The sequence below is a fragment of the Struthio camelus genome, chromosome 5, assembly GCF_040807025.1.
Source record: "Struthio camelus isolate bStrCam1 chromosome 5, bStrCam1.hap1, whole genome shotgun sequence".
Taxonomy (NCBI): Eukaryota; Metazoa; Chordata; class Aves; order Struthioniformes; family Struthionidae; genus Struthio; species Struthio camelus.
Genome location: NC_090946.1, coordinates 6,077,808 through 6,087,283, shown reverse-complemented (window position 1 = coordinate 6,087,283; position 9,476 = coordinate 6,077,808). Strand labels below are relative to the sequence as shown.

Here is a 9,476-nt window from a genome sequence, read left to right as displayed (position 1 = left end):
CCCTAGGATAGGATTTAAGATTTACATCTTAATTTGGGGGGGTGTGCGTGTGTAAAACTGCGTGTGAGCAGGTGCCCTTTTCTATTCACTAGGGACATAGTCGTTAAGGTCAGTGTTATCTCGAGAGCTATTCACAATGTGCCAAGTGGACACACACTGTTTGGTCAGCTTGGTCTGCCATTTTCCTGATGTACCAAAGCCAATACACAGCCTAAATAAGACCCCCCCCCCCCATCTCCAATCATTAAAGGAACAAATGCAGTAAATACCAGTGTTTTTTCTTGGGGAATGTGATGTCATTTTTTCCTACTATTCCTAATTAGGCTCGAAGCAAAAAGAAGAAGAGAGAGTGTTTCCAAAATAAAAGGAGTGTGTTTATTTTATGTTTTTCTTGAGGGAGTAGTCAAAGAAGCTGTTGTTCTCCTCACTAGGCAATGACTTCTTCGTGTCACCATGCCTCACGTGAGGGGATCTGTTTCTAGCACCACCACCAACAACAACAGCACAAGTTAGAGCAGCAATTCTCCTTCGCTCTCCTGTCTCCAAGAGGCCACAAATCAAGCACGCCCTTTAATTTGCTTCCATTCTCCAACCCTTTGGGGCTGAAAGAATACCTCCTTTTCTTCTCTCTTCAAGTATGGCACCTCCTAGCTCCAGCTGCTGTTGAAGGACACTGAGACTTGCCTCGTTCCCCTTTCCCACAGCACTTCGTTCCAGGCAGCTCTCTCCTACCTCTCTCAGCTGTCTCTTTTCCTTCCTGAAGAGCCCTCCTCCAGGCTCCCGTTCCTTTAACGGAAAGGGTCATCTCTTTGACTAGTCTGGTCATGCTTTTCTACCTCTTTCTCAGTTCCAGGAAATCCTCTGGCACCCCAGTATTTCACAGAGTCACAATTGGAATTCGGGATTTCGGCTCACCACGTGGCGAGAGTCCTTTCCAGATGCTTTGATACATGCCTAGCACACGTGAGACTACATTTAGACAGGATTATCATTTTCCTCCGGTGGCAGACATAACGGCTAGAGACGTGCAGTCCTTCTGCAGTGCCACCGCTCTCTGGGATCGATTGGGTGAAGGGCTCTCTGGAAGGGCCCGTTTTTCTCCACAGCCTAGGGAGGGAGCCCGGAGAAGCAGTTCAGACCTTAAGTTTGGCTTCCTAAAGTTAGATGAGATAACTCCACCCCAGTTACTAGCCTAATGGGTTTTAAGACTGTCGGCTTCCTATCAAAAAGCCGCTCTTTTCCTTTTGCCTTCCTTTCCTGCTGTCTGCCTTCCTTTCGAGCCTCAGTTATGGGCACAGAAGATGGGGTTAACATGTCTTGGAAACCACACAGGACGTGTCTAAGGGGAGGAAGGGAAAGGAGAAAGACTGCAACGAGGAGGCCTAAGGCAGATGTAAGGCAGCAAAGATAACGGCAAACTGATACTAGCTCATAGCGCCCGGCATGGGCCCGTACGAACTCGGAGCGGTCCCGTATGAGCCCGTAGGGCCCAGCACGAGTCCGTTGGAGCCCCTAGGGCCCAGTGCGGGCCCGTACCAGCCCACAGGGCCTGGCACAAGTCTGTATGAGCACGCAGAGCCTGGCGTGGGCTCGTACGAGCCCGTAGAGCGCTGTGCAGGACCGTACCAGCCCACAGAGCTCGGCACGGGCCCATATGTGCTCAGCATGGGGGTGTACAAGCCTGTAGAGCCCCAAACAGCTCTGTAGGAGTCCACAGAGCCCCGTGCAGGCCCATGGAAGTCCATAGAGCCCGGCAAGGGCCCACACGAGCTTGGCGGGGACGGGGGGACAGCGAGGGGGACACTGAGGGGGGACAGCGGGGACCGCGTCCCTGGCGCCGGCAGACCCAGACCCGGACCCGGACCCGGACCCGCCGCCCGCCCCGCCCGCCCGCTCGGCGGCGCCCACGGCCGCCGGACGCCATCTCCGGCCTCTCTCCGCTCCCTCCCGCCCTCCGCCCGGGCCGCCGCGGGGATTGGCCGGCCGGGCCAGCTGCCTCTCGGCCATTGGAGGGCGCCTGCGCGCCGCCCGCCGCTGATTGGCGCCCCGCTCCCGCCTCTGGCCGGGGGTGGGGGGAGCGAGCGGCCGGCGGCGAAGATGGCGGCGGGGTGGCTGGCTGTGTGGTGGCGCCTGGCGGCGGCGGCCGGGTCCCGTCGCGTCGCGTCGCGTCGCGTCGCGTCCTGTCTGGTGCGGTGGCGCGGCGCTGCTGGAGAGCGGCAGGCTGCGGGACGCGCGGCGGGTCGTGGCGCAGCCGGGCTCGGGGGCGGCGGGGGGGCCGGGCCGGGCGCGGGGAGGCGGTCGGGGCGGCCGGTCGCTCTCGCCTGGGCAACGCGCAACGGTTGTGGCAGCGCCGTTGGCAGCGCGGCGGGACCGAGCGGGACGTGCGCGATGGTGCCGGCCGCGAGCTGCTGGCAGCACCGGCGGGCGCCGCGGAGGAGCGAGCGCCGGCAGCGGAGCGCTGGGTGTCTGCGGGCGCTGTTTGCCGGCCCGTGCAGCGAGTGCCCGGCGGGCTGCGGGCGGCGCCGGAGGAGGGAGCGTTGGCAGCCGGCAGCCGGGCTGTCCGGAGCGCCGGGGAGGGGGCAGCGCTCGGGCAAGGGCTTCCCTGGCGGCCCCGAGGCGGCCGGGTGGCGCTTCCCGCCCCGCCGGGGGCTCGTCCGCTGCCGGGGGCGGCAGGTTTCCAGCGCGGCTGCCGCCCTCCCTCGGGCTTTCTTCGGGGGCGGGTGTTGGCAGGCTGGTTCCCAGCCCTGTGGGAGCCGCTGGAGCCTGGTGGTGGCTCGGCGTGTGGTGGCGCTGGCGCGGGGTCCTTCCTTGTCTGTCTGTCTGCCCGTGCAGAGCTTTCAGCCTTTGCTGTAGAAAGTGGAATCAGAGCGTATCATTTGGCCAGGGGGAAAAACCATCTCCTTGCCTGTGAAGCGTATAAGTAGAAGATGTGTTTTACTGGCGAGGCTGTTTTGGGGTTTCAGCTGCCTGAGGAGCTGAGAAGCGTAGTGGGAGCTGTGTCCTGTCTCTGCAAGATCTCTGTCTGCTTCCTTTGTGGCTGCTGAGAGCTGATGTGCTCACTGAGAGCTCGGTTGTGTTTCTCGGTTGTGTTTTCTGTTGCCTGGCTCAGCTCAACGTGGCTGCTTTGTCTGTCTGCGGGGGCAACTGGGGCGTGCAGCTCCCGCTGCCGGAGGGCTGTGGGGTGTTTCAGTTCCCAGTAGGTCATGACCGACTGGGTTACGCTCCCCGGGGCTCCTCTCCGCAGGTAAGGCCGGTGGGAATGTCTCGTGCCAGGGGAAGGGGCTCTCTGGGACAGCTCTGGCTGGGCTGCAGTGTACTGGAGCGTAGGAGGGGCTGGAGGACTTTGGACTTGCTTCTCTTTGGCTTTGCTTTTTGGAGTTGTTTAGCAAGCTCCCGGCCTGGGCTTCCCAACAACCTGTGCTTGTGGCTGCCCCTTTTTGGGGAGCTGTTGGGCAGTTGCTGCGAAAGGCAGCCCGGAGAGTCTTGGTGTTGCGGAGAGTTGAATTGTGCAACTGTTTCTTGCAGAGTAGAGAACGTGGCGCTGGAAAACGAGGTGGGACATGTCTGCGAGCTTTTAGCTAAGGAGGAAAGCAGTGATTTGGGGCAGAACCTCAAGAGCTCCCTTGCCTTTTCAGGGAAGCCACGGGCACTAATACAGGAGAGGGAGTGTGAGTTGTGTGCAAGAGCTGCTGTTGCTGTGTTGTGGTGCAGTGCCAGACTCGAGAGAGGGTCTCTCCTTTTCTAGGTGTCTGGGCGTCCCCTGCAGCCCACGCAGTAGGAACGTTGTGTCCCCTCGGCATTTCTGTACTGTGCCGGCGCCTTCTCCCTGAAGGCAGGCCTCTTGGTGTTCAGCGTTGTCGCCTTGCACATGAAGGAGGAGGAGAAACGGGCCTGAGCTGCGTATGGGAGGAAGAGGCGTTTTGCCCATCCCTGGCAGCACGCAGAGAGCAGCGGCGCTCGGGCTCCTTCCGAGACCTTTGAGGCCTGGTAGGTGCCAGACAAGCTATGGCTCTGGTTTTGATTTATTTCATTATTAGTAGTAGTATTGTTTTTTCATATTTGGGGCCACTAGTTGTGTGCGTTTCTGCTCTGTTTTCAGCAGGAGCCGTGCTCTGTGGATGCGCTGAAGGCCAGAAGGCAGAGCCGCAGTGCGCAGAGCCCCAGCGCCCGCTCCCCGGGGGGGGACGCGGGGTCGGGCCCGAGTGTTGAGAGAGGGGAAAGTGCCTGCTCCTGCTCTTTCTTAAGAGCTCTGTTTTGTTTTCCTAGGTGCTGGTTGCTGGCAAGAGCTGCTCTTTCGTCTCTTGCCCACCCCTCCCGCAGCTCTTTGGGGCCCCAGCTTCAGACTCCAGCTGCACTGAGGAAGTGACCTGCTTTCCCAGAGACCCCCCTCCCCCCCCCCCGAAGGAGCAAGAATCCGGCTTTGGCCTTCACGCACCCCTCCAGGAGCTGCCGCAGCAGGAAGGCAGCCTGCGCCTGCCAGCTCGTCCTGCTCCCCAGGAAGCGCCAAGTGGGACTCGGGCACGGTGGCACCGCGCGAAGGTGTTTGGGCTCTGGGCAATAAAGCTTGGCGCGAGCCCCAGCTGAGGTGAGGTGCCACGTGCTGTGTTCTGTGCGCGGTCTCTGTTCACGCCTGCTCGCAGCTTGCCGAAGGCTGCGTTCTCCCTGCTCGGGGAAGAGCTCCTGGCTGCAGCGCTGGAGCGGAGAGGGGGCAGCCGGCAGCCGGGGCCATCTCGCTGCAGTAGGTGAGAGCTCCTGTCCCAAGGGGCTGTTTCTCCTGGCCCCCAGGTTGGCCCTTCCTTTGAGCAGGGGCCCTGGCAGCCCAGCTCCAGCCCGGGAGGCAGCGGGGAAGGCCGGGGCGACGAGGGAGCAGCGAGCGCTCCTTGGCCTCAGGGCTTTGTGTGGGGGCAGCCGCTGGGCAGGGCGTTTTTGTGCCCCCACCAAAGCCCTGAGGCTGGGGAGTGGGGGGGTTTGGGCTGAGGCCTGCCCCTGCTGCCCTTAAAGGCAAGGTGGAGAGGCTTTAAGGCTCTTCAAGTCTCTGGGGGCTCTTCAGGGAACTTGGAGTCCCTTAACTTCTTCCCAAGGAACTCCCAGTTACTTGAGGAACCACCTCAGGGACTCAGCCCCCCTGGGAGACCTTCCTTCTTCAGTTCTCCCAGTTCAGCTGAGTCCCTGAGGTGGCTCTCCAAGTAACTGGGAGTTCCTTGGGAAGAAATTGAGGGACTCCAAGTTCCCTGAAGAGCCCCCAGAGACTTGAAGAGCCTTAAAGCCTCTCCACCTTGCCTTTAAGGGCAGTGGGGGGCGTGGGGGCCAGGCCTGGCCCCCATTGGGCCACACCCCCCCCGGGAGCCAGTGGGGGCCCTGGAGGCCCCTGGGCTCCCTAGCCTAAGAGACTTGTGTGGGGGCAAAAAAGCCTTGCTGAATTTCTGTCCCCACACCAGTCTCTTAGGCTAGGGAGCCCAGGGGCCTCCAGGGCCCCCATTGGGCCAGGCCGGCCCCTGCCCCCCGGGGGAGCCAATCGGGTCCAGGCCTGCCCCCGACGCCCACCACTGCCCTTAAAGGCAGGGCTGGGAGACTTTCAGAGTCTTCAAGTCTCTGGGGGCTCTCCAAGTTACTGGAAGAACCACCTCAGGGACTCAGCCCAACTGGGAGACCTGAAGAAGAAAGGTCTCCCAGGTGGGCGGACTCCCTGAGGTTGGTCTTCCAGGTACTTGGAGCTCCTTAATGTCTTCCTCAGTGCCTCCTGGTTCCCTTCAGAGCCCCCAGAGACTTTAAGACTCTGACAGCCCCTAGGGACTTGTAAGGAACGCAGCTGACCTGGGAGCCCTGCAGAAGAGAGGTCTCCCAGGTGGGCTGAGTCCCTGAGGTTGGTCTTCCAGTTACACTGAGGGACTTGGGAAGAAATTAAGGAACTCCAAGCTACTTGAAGAGCACCCTGAGGCTTGAAGACTCTGACAGTCTCCCAAGCCTGCCTTTAAGGGCAGGGGTGGGTGTCGGGGGCCGGCCTCGACCCGCCCGGCTCCCCCGGGGGGCAGGGGCAGGCCTGGCCCCACTGGAGCCGCTCCCACTCCAGGGAGCTGCTCGGGGCAAAAAAGCGCCGCGGCCTCGCTGTGCCTGGGGCGCCCTCGCTGCTCGGCCACGTGCCCCCAGCCGAGTTGACGCCCAAACCTTGGCTGTCACGAGGAACGCCCACGTCCAGCCGCGGAAAGGTCGGGGCCCCGGGGACCTAGATGGCCCCGCAGCGGCTGTGGCTGCTTTCTCCACCGCCTGGGGGCCCGGCAGGGCCGGCAACGCTGCTCTCCCTGGAGAGGAGGCTGCTCTCCCCCTTGGGCTCCGGGATCGGGTCCCTGGGGGCTGGGGGCCGGGCCCGGCCGTCTCGCTGACTCCGCTGGCGCTGCCGCAGGGCCGGGCGGGCTGCAAGGGAAAGACAAGAGCCCTTGGGGGCCCGTCCTCTGCCCGGCTGCTGACGGCTGAGCTGCCGGGCGCTGCCCGGCCGGAGAGGGCTCCGCGGGCACAGGACCGCGGCTCCCTCCTCTTCCTCCTCCTGGTGCTGGGCAGGGCAAGGGGATCGCTGCCAAACTCCTCTGCCTCCTGCCTGCCTGCAGGTGCTGCACGAGCCCCTCCCCGCCTGGCTGGGGTGAAGCCAGCAGGGTGCAGTGTTGGGGGGGGGGGCTCTGGGGTGCCCCACAAGACAATCCAAGCATCGAGGGCGCTCCGAAAGGCAACCCGAGGAGCCGGGGCGCACGGAGAAGCGAGCGGCGGGCCGAGGAACCAAACGGAGGGCTCCGAGGTGCTCTGGAAGGGGAAAAAACACAAACAAACAAACAAACAAACCACCCCCAAGGCTCTGGGGAGCCAAAAAGCAAACCCCAGGGCTCCAGCACATCCCCACAGGCGAGCAGAAACATCTCAGACGCTTCAAAAGGCAAACCGAAGCCTAGAGAGCTCTCAAAGAGCTACAGCGGGGCTCCAGGAAAAGCACCCGAGGTGGCTAGAGCACCCTGCAGAGCACCCCAAGTGCTCTGGGGTGCCCCAAAAGGCATCTCCTAGGGGTGCAGGGTGCCCCAAAAGCCACACTGAGGGTCCAGGGGCACCCTGAAAGGCACTTGGGGGAAGCAGAGCACCACACAAGGCACCCCCCCCCATTGCTCTGGGGTGCAAGGAAAGGCACTCCGAGGGGGCTAAGACACCCCAAAATACACACCAACAGGTCCAGGACGTACCTAAAAGGACAAGAAATGGGTCTGCGGTGCCCCAAAAGCCGCATCCCGAGCTCTGGGGCGCACCAAAAGGCACAGCAAGGGGACCAGAAGGCACTGAAAAGCACACCAAGGGGTCTAGTGGCCCCCAAAAAGCACACCAAGGGGCCCCGGGCACCCCGGACGGCACACCGAGGGGCTGAGGCACTCCGAAAGAAACACCGGGGGGTCCGCGCGGCCCGAGCAGCACAGCGAGAGGCCAGGAAAGCCCTGAAAGACGCGGCAAACACTCTGCGGGGCACCAAAAGTGACACCGCGGGCTCCAGGGCAGCCCCAAACGCGCAACGGGGGCACCGGGGAGCACCCACAGCCCCACTCGGGGCTCAGGCTGCTCCGAAACGCCCACCGAGGAGCCCGGGGCAGCAGGAGAAAACTGCTGAGGGCGCCAGGCCTCTCCGAAAGGCCCAACGCGGGGCCAGGGGCACCCCAAAAGCCACAACAACCCGCCTGGGACCTACCAACAAGCACACGACATGGCTCTGCGGTGCCCCAAAAGCCACATCCACAGCCCTGGGCTGCCCCAAAAGCCACACCAAGGGGCCCAGCGCACACCAAAAGGCACCCTCAGCACCTCTAAGCACCCCAAGAGGCCCACCAGACATCTCCACGGCACCCCCACACACCCTGAGGGCACTGCGGGCCCCCCCTCCACGCACCCCGAGGGCCCTGGGCGCACCAAAAGGCACGGGCAGGCACCCGCGACACACCAACACGCCCACCGAGCTCCCTGGGCCACCAGGAGAGCCACAACCAGGGGCCGCAGAGGCACCACAAGGCACAGCCAGGCCTCTGCGAGCAACCACACGCACCTCACAAGCCCTGGCCAGCACCAAAAGACACCCCCGAGGGCCCAGGACACCCCCAAAGGGGCAACGAGGCCTCCGACGAGCGCCCCAACCCCCTTCCAAGGGCCATCGGCAACCCTAACGGCACTGCAAAGGTCTCCAGGCAGCCACCGACCCCACACCAAGGCACCCAGCGGACACCACAAAGCACACCCAGGGCTCCCGCTGCCCTCCCAGAGCACACCCATACGGCCGGGCCACCCCCAAAGGCCCCCAAGACGCCAGCGCAGCACCCAGAGGCACACCGAATGCCCTGGGGAGCACCAGCGGGCACCACGAGGGCTCTGGGGCGTCCCCAGAGGGGCAGCGACGGGTCTGGGCAGCACCACGGGGCACCTGAAGAGCCCTGCGGCGGGCACAAACGCACACCGAGGGGTCACGGATGACACAAAAGCACAACATGGGGTCTGGGCACCCCCCAAAGCTACCCCGAGGGGTCGCAGGTGCCCCAAAAGGCACCAAATGACTCAGAGGCACCACAACAGACAGACCAAGGGGGCTGGGATGGGGCCAAAAACCACCCCCAGGAGTGTGCGGCACCCCAGAGGGCACACGGAGGGCCTCGCCCACCTCCAAAAGAGCCCCAATGAGACCGCAGAGCCCCTCCAAGCTCGCCCAAGCCTGCAGAGCCTGCCACAAGGCCGTCCGAGCACGCAGAGCCTGATACGAAGCTGTCCAGGCCGCACCCAAAGGCACGCGGAGGCTCCACGGCCGCACTCGAAGGCGCGCGGAGGATCCCCAACTCACCAGAACGACACTCTGACGCTCCCCGATCTTGTAGAACGACACTCGGAGGCTCCCTGGCCGCACCCAAAGGCAGTCGGAGGCTCCTCAGCCTCCTACAACGACACTCCGAGGCTGCCCGGTCTCCTACGACGATCCTCGGAAGCTGCCCGGTCTCCTACAACGACACGCGGATGCTCCCCTGACTCGAAGGCGACACTCGGATGCTGCCCAGTCTCCTAGAACGACATGCACAGGCTCCCCGGCTGCACCGAAAGGGACGAGGAGGCTCCCTGGCCGCACCCAAAGGCACGTGGAGGATACCCGGCTTCCTAGAACAAAACTAGATGCTCCCCGGCTGCTCCAAAAAGCACACAGAGGATCCTCCGCTTCCTAGAACAACGCTCCGAGGCTCCCCGGTCTCTAGAACGAAGTTCAGAGGCTGCACGGCCGCACCCAAAGGCACGCGGAGCCGGACCGGTCGACTGAAATGACACTCGGAGGCTGCCTGGCTTCCAAGAATGACGCTCCGAGGCTGCCCGGTCTCCTAGAACAACACTCGCAGGTTGCCCAGCTGCACCCAAACGCACGTGCACGTTTCCTGGCTTCCTAGAACGACACGCGGAGGCTCCCTGGCCGCACCCAAAGGCAC

At 63.1% G+C, this 9,476-nt stretch overlaps 1 long non-coding RNA gene across 1 annotated transcript; it reads left to right on the top strand.

The window, feature by feature from the left end:
• Positions 1-2,043: 2,043 nt before the first annotated feature.
• Positions 2,044-4,611, top strand: LOC138067384 (uncharacterized). Its single transcript, XR_011141245.1, has 3 exons — positions 2,044-2,187; positions 3,746-3,987; positions 4,267-4,611. It is a non-coding gene; the product is annotated as an uncharacterized lncRNA (long non-coding RNA).
• The last annotated feature ends 4,865 nt before the right edge of the window (positions 4,612-9,476 follow it).